This window comes from Bombus terrestris, chromosome 13 (assembly GCF_910591885.1).
Source record: "Bombus terrestris chromosome 13, iyBomTerr1.2, whole genome shotgun sequence".
Lineage (NCBI taxonomy): Eukaryota > Metazoa > Arthropoda > Insecta > Hymenoptera > Apidae > Bombus > Bombus terrestris.
The window spans coordinates 4017970-4039582 of NC_063281.1; positions in this window are offsets into that span (position 1 = coordinate 4017970).

Here is a 21613-nt window from a genome sequence, read left to right on the forward strand (position 1 = left end):
GTTATATACTATTACTATATAACGTATAACGTTATATACTATTACTATATAACGTATAACGTTATATACTATTACTATATAACGTATAACGTTATATACTACTACTATATAACGTATAACGTTATATACTATTACTCTATAACGTATAACGTTATATACTATTACTATATAACGTATAACGATATATACTATTCCATACTATCGTATAACGTTATATAATATTACTATATAACGTATAACGTTATATACTATTACTATATAACGTATAACGTTATATACTATTACTATATAACGTATAACGTTATATACTATTACTATATAACGTATAACGATATATACTATTACGTATTAACGTATAACGTTATATACTATTACGTATTAACGTATAACGTTATATACTATTACTATATAACGTATAACGTTATATACTATTACTATATAACGTATAACGTTATATACTATTACTATATAACGCATAACGTTATATACTATTACTATATGGCGTATAACGATATATACTATTACGTATTAACGTATAACGTTATATACTATTACTATATAACGTACAACGTTATATACTATTACTATATAACGTATAACGTTATATACTATTACTATATAACGTATAACGTTATATACTATTACTATATAACGTATAACGTTATATACTATTACGTAATAACGTATAACGCTATATAGTATTACGTATTAACGTATAACGTTATATAGTATTACCATATCACGTATAACGTTGTACATTATTACGTACTAACGTATAACGTTATATACTATTACTATATAACGTATAACGTTATATACTTATACTATATAACGTATAACGTTATATACTATTACTATATAACGCATAACGTTACATACTATTACTATATAACGTATAACGATATATACTATTACGTATTAACGTATAACGTTATATAGTGTTACCATATCACGTATAACGTTGTACATTATTACGTACTAACGTATAACGTTATATACTATTACTATATAACGTATAACGTTATATACTTATACTATATAACGTATAACGTTATATACTATTACTATATAACGCATAACGTTATATACTATTACTATATAACGTATAACGATATATACTATTACGTATTAACGTATAACGTTATATACTATTACTATATAACGTATAACGTTATATACTATTACTATATAACGTATAACGTTATATACTATTACTATATAACGTATAACGATATATACTATTCCGTACTATCGTATAACGTTATATACTATTACTGTATAACGCATAACGTTATATACTATTACTATATAACGTATAACGTTATATACTATTACTATATAACGTATAACGATATATACTATTACGTATTAACGTATAACGTTATATAGTATTACCATATCACGTATAACGTTGTATATTATTACGTACTAACGTATAACGTTATATACTATTACCATATAACGTATAACGTTATATACTATTACTATATAACGCATAACGTTATATACTATTACTATATAACGCATAACGTTATATACTATTACTATATAACGCATAACGTTATATAATATTACTATATAACGTATAACGTTATATACTATTACTATATAACGTATAACGTTATATACTATTACTATATAACGTATAACGTTATATAATATTACTATATAACGTATAACGTTATATACTATTACTATATAACGTATAACGATATATACTATTACGTATTAACGTATAACGTTATATAGTATTACCATATAACGTATAACGTTATATACTATTACATACTAACGTATAACGTTATATACTATTACTATATAACGTATATCGCTATATACTATTACTATATAACGTATATCGCTATATACTATTACTATATAACGTATAACGATATATACTATTACGTATTAACGTATAACGTTATATACTATTACGTAATAGCGTATAACGTTATATAGTATTACCATATCACGTATAACGTTATATACTATTACGTACTATCGTATAACGTTATATACTATTACTATATAACGCATAACGTTATATAATATTACTATATAACGTATAACGTTATATACTTATACTATATATATCGTATAACGTTATATACTACTACTATATAACGTATAACGTTATATACTATTACTATATAACGTATAACGTTATATACTATTACGTATTAACGTATAACGTTATATACTATTACTATATAACGTATAACGTTATATACTATTACTATTTAACGTATAACGTTATATACTATTACTATATAACGTATAACGTTATGTGCTATTACTATATAACGCATAACGTCATATAATATTACTATATAACGTTTAACGTTATATACTATTACTATATAACGTATAACGTTATATACTATTACTATATAACGTATAACGATATATACTTGTCGGAGATGCAGAGACATCGAGCCTTTCTTTTGGAAGATTTCTCAATACTTGGGCTCGGGGTGACATAACTGGTCGCCGAACGTAGCCACGGTCACGGGATGAACGAAATGTTTTACAAAGGAGGTTCTAGTGTTAAGGGATACGCTGTATAAACAATCAAGTCTTGATCAGGAGCAATGCTGGTTTATGTGGAACTGCCTAGTTACGGCGCTTGGGAATTTGTTGATATTCCCGATCGATATGTATTTGATATATGTAACTGTATCTGTCTTTTATTTTGCAATCTCCTTGGAGAGTTTACTGTCATCGTCTTGGAGTGAGTCTTGGGGAAACCCTGTGCCAGAGTGAACGTGTCAGTGTGCTATCAAAATATATTAAAACGTACAGAAAGTTTCCCGTTGACCGTGGATTCGTTACAGAACCCAAGAATATTATTTAAAGCATTTGTTTACTTATTGTTTGTTATCTTAGTTAACCGATAAACTAATTATTTATCAAACTTTGTAAAGAAATATAATTTTATGTAAATACAACCTTTATTGAACATCATGATGGCAAATGCTAACGAAGATTCGTCTCGCCCTCGAAATCCAAACGACAATTCGACATACTATTACGTATTAACGTATAACGTTATATACTATTACTATATAACGTATAACGTTATATACTATTACTATATAACGCATAACGTTATATAATATTACCATATAACGTATAACGTTATATACTATTACTATATAACGCATAACGTTATATAATATTACTATATAACGTATAACGTTATATACTATTACTATAGAACGTATAACGTTATATACTATTACTATATAACGTATAACGTTATATACTATTACTATATAACGTATAACGTTATATACTATTACTATATAACGTATAACGATATATACTATTCCGTACTATCGTATAACGTTATATACTATTACTATATAACGCATAACCTTATATACTATTACTATATAACGTATAACGTTATATACTATTACTATATAACGCATAACGTTATATAATATTACTATATAACGTATAACGTTATATACTATTACTATATAACGTATAACGTTATATAATATTACTACATAACGTATAACGTTATATACTATTACTATGTAACGTATAACGTTATATACTATTACTATATAACGCATAACGTTATATAATATTACTATATAACGCATAACGTTATATAATATTACTATATAACGTATAACGTTATATACTATTACTACATAACGTATAACGTTATATACTTATACTATATAACGGATCACGTTATATACTATTACTATATAACGCATAACGTTATATACTATTACTATATAACGTATAACGATATATACTATTACGTATTAACGTATAACGTTATATACTATTACTATATAACGTATAACGTTATATACTATTACTATATAACGTATAACGTTATATACTATTACTATATAACGTATAACGTTATATACTATTACTATATAACGTATAACGTTATATACTACTACTATATAACGTATAACGTTATATACTATTACTCTATAACGTATAACGTTATATACTATTACTATATAACGTATAACGATATATACTATTCCATACTATCGTATAACGTTATATAATATTACTATATAACGTATAACGTTATATACTATTACTATATAACGTATAACGTTATATACTATTACTATATAACGTATAACGTTATATACTATTACTATATAACGTATAACGATATATACTATTACGTATTAACGTATAACGTTATATACTATTACGTATTAACGTATAACATTATATACTATTACTATATAACGTATAACGTTATATACTATTACTATATAACGTATAACGTTATATACTATTACTATATAACGCATAACGTTATATACTATTACTATATGGCGTATAACGATATATACTATTACGTATTAACGTATAACGTTATATACTATTACTATATAACGTACAACGTTATATACTATTACTATATAACGTATAACGTTATATACTATTACTATATAACGTATAACGTTATATACTATTACTATATAACGTATAACGTTATATACTATTACGTAATAACGTATAACGCTATATAGTATTACGTATTAACGTATAACGTTATATAGTATTACCATATCACGTATAACGTTGTACATTATTACGTACTAACGTATAACGTTATATACTATTACTATATAACGTATAACGTTATATACTTATACTATATAACGTATAACGTTATATACTATTACTATATAACGCATAACGTTACATACTATTACTATATAACGTATAACGATATATACTATTACGTATTAACGTATAACGTTATATAGTATTACCATATCACGTATAACGTTGTACATTATTACGTACTAACGTATAACGTTATATACTATTACTATATAACGTATAACGTTATATACTTATACTATATAACGTATAACGTTATATACTATTACTATATAACGCATAACGTTATATACTATTACTATATAACGTATAACGATATATACTATTACGTATTAACGTATAACGTTATATACTATTACTATATAACGTATAACGTTATATACTATTACTATATAACGTATAACGTTATATACTATTACTATATAACGTATAACGATATATACTATTCCGTACTATCGTATAACGTTATATACTATTACTGTATAACGCATAACGTTATATACTATTACTATATAACGTATAACGTTATATACTATTACTATATAACGTATAACGATATATACTATTACGTATTAACGTATAACGTTATATAGTATTACCATATCACGTATAACGTTGTACATTATTACGTACTAACGTATAACGTTATATACTATTACCATATAACGTATAACGTTATATACTATTACTATATAACGCATAACGTTATATACTATTACTATATAACGCATAACGTTATATACTATTACTATATAACGCATAACGTTATATAATATTACTATATAACGTATAACGTTATATACTATTACTATATAACGTATAACGTTATATACTATTACTATATAACGTATAACGTTATATAATATTACTATATAACGTATAACGTTATATACTATTACTATATAACGTATAACGATATATACTATTACGTATTAACGTATAACGTTATATAGTATTACCATATAACGTATAACGTTATATACTATTACATACTAACGTATAACGTTATATACTATTACTATATAACGTATATCGCTATATACTATTACTATATAACGTATATCGCTATATACTATTACTATATAACGTATAACGATATATACTATTACGTATTAACGTATAACGTTATATACTATTACGTAATAGCGTATAACGTTATATAGTATTACCATATCACGTATAACGTTATATACTATTACGTACTATCGTATAACGTTATATACTATTACTATATAACGCATAACGTTATATAATATTACTATATAACGTATAACGTTATATACTTATACTATATAACGTATAACGTTATATACTACTACTATATAACGTATAACGTTATATACTATTACTATATAACGTATAACGTTATATACTATTACGTATTAACGTATAACGTTATATACTATTACTATATAACGTATAACGTTATATACTATTACTATTTAACGTATAACGTTATATACTATTACTATATAACGTATAACGTTATGTGCTATTACTATATAACGCATAACGTCATATAATATTACTATATAACGTTTAACGTTATATACTATTACTATATAACGTATAACGTTATATACTATTACTATATAACGTATAACGATATATACTTGTCGGAGATGCAGAGACATCGAGCCTTTCTTTTGGAAGATTTCTCAATACTTGGGCTCGGGGTGACATAACTGGTCGCCGAACGTAGCCACGGTCACGGGATGAACGAAATGTTTTACAAAGGAGGTTCCAGTGTTAAGGGATACGCTGTATAAACAATCAAGTCTTGATCAGGAGCAATGCTGGTTTATGTGGAACTGCCTAGTTACGGCGCTTGGGAATTTGTTGATATTCCCGATCAATATGTATTTGATATATGTAACTGTATCTGTCTTTTATTTTGCAATCTCCTTGGAGAGTTTACTGTCATCGTCTTGGAGTGAGTCTTGGGGAAACCCTGTGCCAGAGTGAACGTGTCAGTGTGCTATCAAAATATATTAAAACGTACAGAAAGTTTCCTGTTGACCGTGGCTTCGTTACAGAACCCAAGAATATTATTTAAAGCATTTGTTTACTTATTGATTGTTATCTTAGTTAACCGATAAACTAATTATTTATCAAACTTTGTAAAGAAATATAATTTTATGTAAATACAACCTTTATTGAACATCATGATGGCAAATGCTAACGAAGATTCGTCTCGCGCTCGAAATCCAAACGACAATTCGACATCAGAAGTGGGATACGTGCTGAAGCAAAACGATATAAGATTTCTTATTTCTACCGAAACAAATGTCATTACTGTGGTAACTACGGTCATAAAGTAGTGGATTGTCAGAGAAGAATAAAATTTGGAAAGCAGAAGAACATACAGAACTCGGAGGAAAGGCTAGCTCGGAGGACATCATCAAAAGTGACATGCTTTAAGTGTCGCGAGGAGGGACATATTGCGCCTTATTGTCCGCTGTTGCGGAAGGGGAAAAATAACAGTAGTACACCAAAGGGAAGCAATGATTATAATAATGAGCGTCGGGTCGACTTCTGTGTTACGGAAACTTCAATGGGTAGATTAACTCATCTGGGTGAGTCGTTTCCATTTTATTTTGATTCTGGAGCAGAGTGTTCGCTGATTAAAGAATCTGTGGCTTTGAAATTTTCCGGTAAAAGAGAGAAATCAAACAAAATTAGATCCTAAGTACAGGGATCCATTTATAATAGCAGAGATTTTGGAAGGAGATAGATATATTTTAAAAACGATGGATGGCAAACGGTCGTATAAGTACAGTCATGATAAGTTAAGGAAAATGCCAGATGGTTGTATTCCTGCTGAATTGGATGTGTGTAATGATGATAATGGCAACGACAGTGACGATTGAGGAACAGTGATTGAGAAGGAATATTTTGATCATAACATTTCCCACACGCCCAATGTGGTGTTGTGAAGTAATTTGGTGTTTCACACACGCCCAATGTGGTGTTGTGAAGTAATTTGGTGTTTCACACACGCCCAATGTGGTGTTGTGAAGTAATTTGGTGTTTCACACACGCCCAGTGTGGTGTTGTGATATAATTTGGTATATTCATGTATAAGAGTAGTACTGTGATGTGTTCTGGTGAGAGGTTCAGAAGTCTAATGACTGGAGGATCAGAGGATGCAACTAAATAACAGTTTTGGAGAAAGACATTGTAATATGACAGATTGTTGTTTATGTTTGTTAACAAATATTTAGTAAGAATCTTTGTTGTTGTGGTGGACCCTTGGCTTATTAGAATGTTTTGTTAAATTGTAAAAGATGTTAAATTGAGTCTAATGTTAAGAAAACCGAATATTTTAGATGCACCCGAGGACGGGTGATTGTCAGGATGGCCGTGTCGGAGATGCAGAGACATCGAGCCTTTCTTTTGGAAGATTTCTCAATACTTGGGCTCGGGGTGACATAACTGGTCGCCGAACGTAGCCACGGTCACGGGATGAACGAAATGTTTTACAAAGGAGGTTCTAGTGTTAAGGGATACGCTGTATAAACAATCAAGTCTTGATCAGGAGCAATGCTGGTTTATGTGGAACTGCCTAGTTACGGCGCTTGGGAATTTGTTGATATTCCCGATCGATATGTATTTGATATATGTAACTGTATCTGTCTTTTATTTTGCAATCTCCTTGGAGAGTTTACTGTCATCGTCTTGGAGTGAGTCTTGGGGAAACCCTGTGCCAGAGTGAACGTGTCAGTGTGCTATCAAAATATATTAAAACGTACAGAAAGTTTCCCGTTGACCGTGGATTCGTTACAGAACCCAAGAATATTATTTAAAGCATTTGTTTACTTATTGTTTGTTATCTTAGTTAACCGATAAACTAATTATTTATCAAACTTTGTAAAGAAATATAATTTTATGTAAATACAACCTTTATTGAACATCATGATGGCAAATGCTAACGAAGATTCGTCCCGCGCTCGAAATCCAAACGACAATTCGACATACTATTACGTATTAACGTATAACGTTATATACTATTACTATATAACGTATAACGTTATATACTATTACTATATAACGTATAACGTTATATACTATTACTATATAACGCATAACGTTATATAATATTATATAACGTTATATAATATATAATATTACTATATAACGTATAACGTTATATACTATTACTATATAACGTATAACGTTATATACTATTACTATATAACGCATAACGTTATATACTATTACTACATAACGTATAACGTTATATACTTATATTATATAACGGATGACGTTATATACTATTACTATATAACGCATAACGTTATATAATATTACTATATAACGTATAACGTTATATACTATTACTATATAACGTATAACGTTATATACTATTACGTATTAACGTATAACGTTATATACTATTACTATATAACGTATAACGTTATATACTATTACTATATAACGTATAACGTTATATACTATTACTATATAACGTATAACGATATATATTATTACGTACTAACGTATAACGTTATATACTATTACTATATAACGCATAACGTTATATAATATTATATAACGCTATATAATATATAATATTACTATATAACGTATAACGCTATATACTATTACTATATAACGTATAACGATATATACTATTACGTATTAACGTATAACGTTACATAATATTACGTATTAACGTATAACGTTATATACTATTACTATATAACGTATAACGTTATATACTATTACTATATAACGTATAACGTTATATACTATTACTATATAACGCATAACGTTATATACTATTACTATATAACGTATAACGATATATACTATTACGTATTAACGTATAACGTTATATACTATTACTATATAACGTATAACGTTATATACCATTACTATATAACGTATAACGTTGTATACTATTACTATATAACGTATAACGTTATATACTATTACTATATAACGCATAACGTTATATACTATTACTATATAACGTATAACGTTATATACTATTACTATATAACGTATAACGTTATATACTATTACTATATAACGTATAACGATATATACTATTCCGTACTATCGTATAACGTTATATACTATTACTATATAACGTATAACGATATATACTATTACGTATTAACGTATAACGTTACATAATATTACGTATTAACGTATAACGTTATATACAATTACTATATAACGTATAACGTTATATACTATTACTATATAACGTATAACGTTATATACTATTACTATATAACGCATAACGTTATATACTATTACTATATAACGTATAACGATATATACTATTACGTATTAACGTATAACGTTATATACTATTACTATATAACGTATAACGTTATATACCATTACTATATAACGTATAACGTTGTATACTATTACTATATAACGTATAACGTTATATACTATTACCATATAACGTATAACGTTATATACTATTACTATATAACGCATAACGTCATATACTATTACCATATAACGTATAACGTTATATACTATTACTATATAACGTATAACGTTATGTACTATTACTATATAACGCATAACGTTATATAATATTACTATATAACGCATAACGTTATATAATATTACTATATAACGTATAACGTTATATACTATTACTATATAACGTATAACGTTATATACTATTACTATATAACGTATAACGTTATATACTATTACTATATAACGCATAACGTTATATACTATTACTATATAACGCATAACGTTATATACTATTACTATATAACGTATAACGATATATACTATTACGTATTAACGTATAACGTTATATACTATTACTATATAACGTATAACGTTATATACCATTACTATATAACGTATAACGTTGTATACTATTACTATATAACGTATAACGTTATATACTATTACTATATAACGTATAACGTTATATACTATTAGGTAATAACGTATAACGTTATATAGTATTGCCATATCACGTATAACGTTGTATATTATTACGTACTAACGTATAACGTTATATACTATTACTATATAACGTATAACGTTATATACTATTACTATATAACGCATAACGTTATATACTATTACTATATAACGTATAACGTTATATACTATTACTATATAACGTATAACGTTATATACTATTACTATATAACGCATAACGTTATATACTATTACTATATAACGTATAACGTTATATACTATTACTATATAACGCATAACGTTATATAATATTACTATATAACGTATAACGTTATATACTATTACTATATAACGTATAACGTTATATACTATTACTATATAACGCATAACGTTATATACTATTACTATATAACGTATAACGTTATATACTATTACTATATAACGTATAACGTTATATACTATTACTATATAACGCATAACGTTATATACTATTACTATATAACGTATAACGTTATATACTATTACTATATAACGCATAACGTTATATAATATTACTATATAACGTATAACGTTATATACTATTACTATATAACGCATAACGTTATATACTATTACAATATAACGTATAACGTTATATACTATTACTATACAATGTATAACGTTATATACTATTACTCTATAACGTATAACGTTATATACTATTACTATATAACGTATAACGATATATACTATTACGTATTAACGTATAACGTTACATAATATTACGTATTAACGTATAACGTTATATACAATTACTATATAACGTATAACGTTATATACTATTACTATATAACGTATAACGTTATATACTATTACTATATAACGCATAACGTTATATACTATTACTATATAACGTATAACGATATATACTATTACGTATTAACGTATAACGTTATATACTATTACTATATAACGTATAACGTTATATACCATTACTATATAACGTATAACGTTGTATACTATTACTATATAACGTATAACGTTATATACTATTACCATATAACGTATAACGTTATATACTATTACTATATAACGCATAACGTCATATACTATTACCATATAACGTATAACGTTATATACTATTACTATATAACGTATAACGTTATGTACTATTACTATATAACGCATAACGTTATATAATATTACTATATAACGCATAACGTTATATAATATTACTATATAACGCATAACGTTATATACTATTACTATATAACGTATAACGTTATATACTATTACTATATAACGTATAACGATATATATTATTACGTACTAACGTATAACGTTATATACTATTACTATATAACGCATAACGTTATATACTATTACTATATAACGTATAACGTTATATACTATTACTATATAACGTATAACGTTATATACTATTACTATATAACGTATAACGATATATATTATTACGTACTAAAGTATAACGTTATATACTATTACTATATAACGTATAACGATATATGTTATTACGTACTAACGTATAACGTTATATACTATTACTATATAACGCATAACGTTATATAATATTATATAACGTTATATAATATATAATATTACTATATAACGTATAACGTTATATACTATTACTATATAACGCATAACGTTATATACTATTACTATATAACTTATAACGTTATATACTATTACTATATAACGCATAACGTTATATAATATTACTATATAACGTATAACGTTATATACTATTACTATATAACGCATAACGTTATATACTATTACTATATAACGTATAACGTTATATACTATTACTATATAACGTATAACGTTATATACTATTACTATATAACGTATAACGATATATATTATTACGTACTAACGTATAACGTTATATACTATTACTATATAACGTATAACGATATATATTATTACGTACTAACGTATAACGTTATATACTATTACTATATAACGCATAACGTTATATAATATTATATAACGTTATATAATATATAATATTACTATATAACGTATAACGTTATATACTATTACTATATAACGTATAACGATATATACTATTACGTATTAACGTATAACGTTACATAATATTACGTATTAACGTATAACGTTATATACTATTACTATATAACGTATAACGTTATATACTATTACTATATAACGTATAACGTTATATACTATTACTATATAACGCATAACGTTATATACTATTACTATATAACGTATAACGATATATACTATTACGTATTAACGTATAACGTTATATACTATTACTATATAACGTATAACGTTATATACCATTACTATATAACGTATAACGTTATATACTATTACTATATAACGTATAACGTTATATACTATTACTATATAACGTATAACGTTATATACTATTACTATATAACGTATAACGATATATATTATTGCGTACTAACGTATAACGTTATATACTATTACTGTATAACGCATAACGTTATATACTATTACTATATAACGTATAACGTTATATACTATTACTGTATAACGCATAACGTTATATAATATTACTATATAACGTATAACGTTATATACTATTACTATATAACGTATAACGTTATATAGTATTACCATATCACGTATAACGTTATATACTATTACTATATAACGTATAACGTTATATACTATTACTATATAACGCATAACGTTATATACTATTACTATATAACGTATAACGTTATATACTATTACTATATAACGCATAACGTTATATACTATTACTATATAACGCATAACGTTATATACTATTACTATATAACGCATAGCGTTATATACTATTACTATATAACGTATAACGTTATATACTATTACTATATAACGTATAACGTTATATACTATTACTATATAACGCATAACGTTATATACTATTACTATATAACGTATAACGATATATACTATTACGTATTAACGTATAACGTTATATACTATTACTATATAACGTATAACGTTATATACCATTACTATATAACGTATAACGTTGTATACTATTACTATATAACGTATAACGTTATATACTATTACCATATAACGTATAACGTTATATACTATTACTATATAACGCATAACGTCATATACTATTACCATATAACGTATAACGTTATATACTATTACTATATAACGTATAACGTTATGTACTATTACTATATAACGCATAACGTTATATAATATTACTATATAACGCATAACGTTATATAATATTACTATATAACGCATAACGTTATATAATATTACTATATAACGTATAACGTTATATACTATTACTATATAACGCATAACGTTATATACTATTACAATATAACGTATAACGTTATATACTATTACTATACAATGTATAACGTTATATACTATTACTCTATAACGTATAACGTTATATACTATTACTATATAACGTATAACGATATATACTATTACGTATTAACGTATAACGTTACATAATATTACGTATTAACGTATAACGTTATATACAATTACTATATAACGTATAACGTTATATACTATTACTATATAACGTATAACGTTATATACTATTACTATATAACGCATAACGTTATATACTATTACTATATAACGTATAACGATATATACTATTACGTATTAACGTATAACGTTATATACTATTACTATATAACGTATAACGTTATATACCATTACTATATAACGTATAACGTTGTATACTATTACTATATAACGTATAACGTTATATACTATTACCATATAACGTATAACGTTATATACTATTACTATATAACGCATAACGTCATATACTATTACCATATAACGTATAACGTTATATACTATTACTATATAACGTATAACGTTATGTACTATTACTATATAACGCATAACGTTATATAATATTACTATATAACGCATAACGTTATATAATATTACTATATAACGCATAACGTTATATACTATTACTATATAACGTATAACGTTATATACTATTACTATATAACGTATAACGATATATATTATTACGTACTAACGTATAACGTTATATACTATTACTATATAACGCATAACGTTATATACTATTACTATATAACGTATAACGTTATATACTATTACTATATAACGTATAACGTTATATACTATTACTATATAACGTATAACGATATATATTATTACGTACTAAAGTATAACGTTATATACTATTACTATATAACGTATAACGATATATGTTATTACGTACTAACGTATAACGTTATATACTATTACTATATAACGCATAACGTTATATAATATTATATAACGTTATATAATATATAATATTACTATATAACGTATAACGTTATATACTATTACTATATAACGCATAACGTTATATACTATTACTATATAACGTATAACGTTATATACTATTACTATATAACGCATAACGTTATATAATATTACTATATAACGTATAACGTTATATACTATTACTATATAACGCATAACGTTATATACTATTACTATATAACGTATAACGTTATATACTATTACTATATAACGTATAACGTTATATACTATTACTATATAACGTATAACGATATATATTATTACGTACTAACGTATAACGTTATATACTATTACTATATAACGTATAACGATATATATTATTACGTACTAACGTATAACGTTATATACTATTACTATATAACGCATAACGTTATATAATATTATATAACGTTATATAATATATAATATTACTATATAACGTATAACGTTATATACTATTACTATATAACGTATAAAGATATATACTATTACGTATTAACGTATAACGTTACATAATATTACGTATTAACGTATAACGTTATATACTATTACTATATAACGTATAACGTTATATACTATTACTATATAACGTATAACGTTATATACTATTACTATATAACGCATAACGTTATATACTATTACTATATAACGTATAACGATATATACTATTACGTATTAACGTATAACGTTATATACTATTACTATATAACGTATAACGTTATATACCATTACTATATAACGTATAACGTTATATACTATTACTATATAACGTATAACGTTATATACTATTACTATATAACGTATAACGTTATATACTATTACTATATAACGTATAACGATATATATTATTACGTACTAACGTATAACGTTATATACTATTACTGTATAACGCATAACGTTATATACTATTACTATATAACGTATAACGTTATATACTATTACTGTATAACGCATAACGTTATATAATATTACTATATAACGTATAACGTTATATACTATTACTATATAACGTATAACGTTATATAGTATTACCATATCACGTATAACGTTATATACTATTACTATATAACGTATAACGTTATATACTATTACTATATAACGCATAACGTTATATACTATTACTATATAACGTATAACGTTATATACTATTACTATATAACGCATAACGTTATATACTATTACTATATAACGCATAACGTTATATACTATTACTATATAACGCATAACGTTATATACTATTACTATATAACGTATAACGTTATATACTATTACTATATAACGTATAACGTTATATACTATTACTATATAACGCATAACGTTATATACTATTACTATATAACGTATAACGATATATACTATTACGTATTAACGTATAACGTTATATACTATTACTATATAACGTATAACGTTATATACCATTACTATATAACGTATAACGTTGTATACTATTACTATATAACGTATAACGTTATATACTATTACCATATAACGTATAACGTTATATACTATTACTATATAACGCATAACGTCATATACTATTACCATATAACGTATAACGTTATATACTATTACTATATAACGTATAACGTTATGTACTATTACTATATAACGCATAACGTTATATAATATTACTATATAACGCATAACGTTATATAATATTACTATATAACGCATAACGTTATATACTATTACTATATAACGTATAACGTTATATACTATTACTATATAACGTATAACGATATATATTATTACGTACTAACGTATAACGTTATATACTATTACTATATAACGCATAACGTTATATACTATTACTATATAACGTATAACGTTATATACTATTACTATATAACGTATAACGTTATATACTATTACTATATAACGTATAACGATATATATTATTACGTACTAAAGTATAACGTTATATACTATTACTATATAACGTATAACGATATATGTTATTACGTACTAACGTATAACGTTATATACTATTACTATATAACGCATAACGTTATATAATATTATATAACGTTATATAATATATAATATTACTATATAACGTATAACGTTATATACTATTACTATATAACGCATAACGTTATATACTATTACTATATAACGTATAACGTTATATACTATTACTATATAACGCATAACGTCATATACTATTACCATATAACGTATAACGTTGTATACTATTACTATATAACGTATAACGTTATATACTATTACCATATAACGTATAACGTTATATACTATTACTATATAACGCATAACGTCATATACTATTACCATATAACGTATAACGTTATATACTATTACTATATAACGTATAACGTTATGTACTATTACTATATAACGCATAACGTTATATAATATTACTATATAAAGCATAACGTTATATAATATTACTATATAACGTATAACGTTATATACTATTACTATATAACGTATAACGTTATATACTATTACTATATAACGTATAACGTTATATACTATTACTATATAACGCATAACGTTATATACTATTACTATATAACGCATAACGTCATATACTATTACCATATAACGTATAACGATATATACTATTACGTATTAACGTATAACGTTACATAATATTACGTATTAACGTATAACGTTATATACAATTACTATATAACGTATAACGTTATATACTATTACTATATAACGTATAACGTTATATACTATTACTATATAACGCATAACGTTATATACTATTACTATATAACGTATAACGATATATACTATTACGTATTAACGTATAACGTTACATAATATTACGTATTAACGTATAACGTTATATACAATTACTATATAACGTATAACGTTATATACTATTACTATATAACGTATAACGTTATATACTATTACTATATAACGCATAACGTTATATAGTAATAGTATATAACGTATAACGATATATACTATTACGTATTAACGTATAACGTTATATACTATTACTATATAACGTATAACGTTATATACCATTACTATATAACGTATAACGTTGTATACTATTACTATATAACGTATAACGTTATATACTATTACCATATAACGTATAACGTTATATACTATTACTATATAACGCATAACGTCATATACTATTACCATATAACGTATAACGTTATATACTATTACTATATAACGTATAACGTTATGTACTATTACTATATAACGCATAACGTTATATAATATTACTATATAACGCATAACGTTATATAATATTACTATATAACGCATAACGTTATATACTATTACTATATAACGTATAACGTTATATACTATTACTATATAACGTATAACGATATATATTATTACGTACTAACGTATAACGTTATATACTATTACTATATAACGCATAACGTTATATACTATTACTATATAACGTATAACGTTATATACTATTACTATATAACGTATAACGTTATATACTATTACTATATAACGTATAACGATATATATTATTACGTACTAAAGTATAACGTTATATACTATTACTATATAACGTATAACGATATATGTTATTACGTACTAACGTATAACGTTATATACTATTACTATATAACGCATAACGTTATATAATATTATATAACGTTATATAATATATAATATTACTATATAACGTATAACGTTATATACTATTACTATATAACGCATAACGTTATATACTATTACTATATAACGTATAACGTTATATACTATTACTATATAACGCATAACGTTATATAATATTACTATATAACGTATAACGTTATATACTATTACTATATAACGCATAACGTTATATACTATTACTATATAACGTATAACGTTATATACTATTACTATATAACGTATAACGTTATATACTATTACTATATAACGTATAACGATATATACTATTACGTACTAACGTATAACGTTATATACTATTACTATATAACGTATAACGATATATATTATTACGTACTAACGTATAACGTTATATACTATTACTATATAACGCATAACGTTATATAATATTATATAACGTTATACGATATATAATATTACTATATAACGTATAACGTTATATACTATTACTATATAACGTATAACGATATATACTATTACGTATTAACGTATAACGTTACATAATATTACGTATTAACGTATAACGTTATATACTATTACTATATAACGTATAACGTTATATACTATTAATATATAACGTATAACGTTATATACTATTACTATATAACGCATAACGTTATATACTATTACTATATAACGTATAACGATATATACTATTACGTATTAACGTATAACGTTATATACTATTACTATATAACGTATAACGTTATATACCATTACTATATAACGTATAACGTTATATACTATTACTATATAACGTATAACGTTATATACTATTACTATATAACGTATAACGTTATATACTATTACTATATAACGTATAACGATATATATTATTACGTACTAACGTATAACGTTATATACTATTACTGTATAACGCATAACGTTATATACTATTACTATATAACGTATAACGTTATATACTATTACTGTATAACGCATAACGTTATATAATATTACTATATAACGTATAACGTTATATACTATTACTATATAACGTATAACGTTATATAGTATTACCATATCACGTATAACGTTATATACTATTACTATATAACGTATAACGTTATATACTATTACTATATAACGCATAACGTTATATACTATTACTATATAACGTATAACGTTATATACTATTACTATATAACGCATAACGTTATATACTATTACTATATAACGCATAACGTTATATACTATTACTATATAACGCATAGCGTTATATACTATTACTATATAACGTTATACGTTATATACTATTACTATATAACGTTTAACGTTATATACTATTACTATATAACGCATAACGTTATATACTATTACTATATAACGTATAACGATATATACTATTACGTATTAACGTATAACGTTATATACTATTACTATATAACGTATAACGTTATATACCATTACTATATAACGTATAACGTTGTATACTATTACTATATAACGTATAACGTTATATACTATTACCATATAACGTATAACGTTATATACTATTACTATATAACGCATAACGTCATATACTATTACCATATAACGTATAACGTTATATACTATTACTATATAACGTATAACGTTATGTACTATTACTATATAACGCATAACGTTATATAATATTACTATATAACGCATAACGTTATATAATATTACTATATAACGCATAACGTTATATAATATTACTATATAACGTATAACGTTATATACTATTACTATATAACGCATAACGTTATATACTATTACAATATAACGTATAACGTTATATACTATTACTATACAATGTATAACGTTATATACTATTACTCTATAACGTATAACGTTATATACTATTACTATATAACGTATAACGATATATACTATTACGTATTAACGTATAACGTTACATAATATTACGTATTAACGTATAACGTTATATACAATTACTATATAACGTATAACGTTATATACTATTACTATATAACGTATAACGTTATATACTATTACTATATAACGCATAACGTTATATACTATTACTATATAACGTATAACGATATATACTATTACGTATTAACGTATAACGTTATATACTATTACTATATAACGTATAACGTTATATACCATTACTATATAACGTATAACGTTGTATACTATTACTATATAACGTATAACGTTATATACTATTACCATATAACGTATAACGTTATATACTATTACTATATAACGCATAACGTCATATACTATTACCATATAACGTATAACGTTATATACTATTACTATATAACGTATAACGTTATGTACTATTACTATATAACGCATAACGTTATATAATATTACTATATAACGTATAACGTTATATAATATTACTATATAACGCATAACGTTATATACTATTACTATATAACGTATAACGTTATATACTATTACTATATAACGTATAACGATATATATTATTACGTACTAACGTATAACGTTATATACTATTACTATATAACGCATAACGTTATATACTATTACTATATAACGTATAACGTTATATACTATTACTATATAACGTATAACGTTATATACTATTACTATATAACGTATAACGATATATATTATTACGTACTAAAGTATAACGTTATATACTATTACTATATAACGTATAACGATATATGTTATTACGTACTAACGTATAACGTTATATACTATTACTATATAACGCATAACGTTATATAATATTATATAACGTTATATAATATATAATATTACTATATAACGTATAACGTTATATACTATTACTATATAACGCATAACGTTATATACTATTACTATATAACGTATAACGTTATATACTATTACTATATAACGCATAACGTTATATAATATTACTATATAACGTATAACGTTATATACTATTACTATATAACGCATAACGTTATATACTATTACTATATAACGTATAACGTTATATACTATTACTATATAACGTATAACGTTATATACTATTACTATATAACGTATAACGATATATATTATTACGTACTAACGTATAACGTTATATACTATTACTATATAACGTATAACGATATATATTATTACGTACTAACGTATAACGTTATATACTATTACTATATAACGCATAACGTTATATAATATTATATAACGTTATATAATA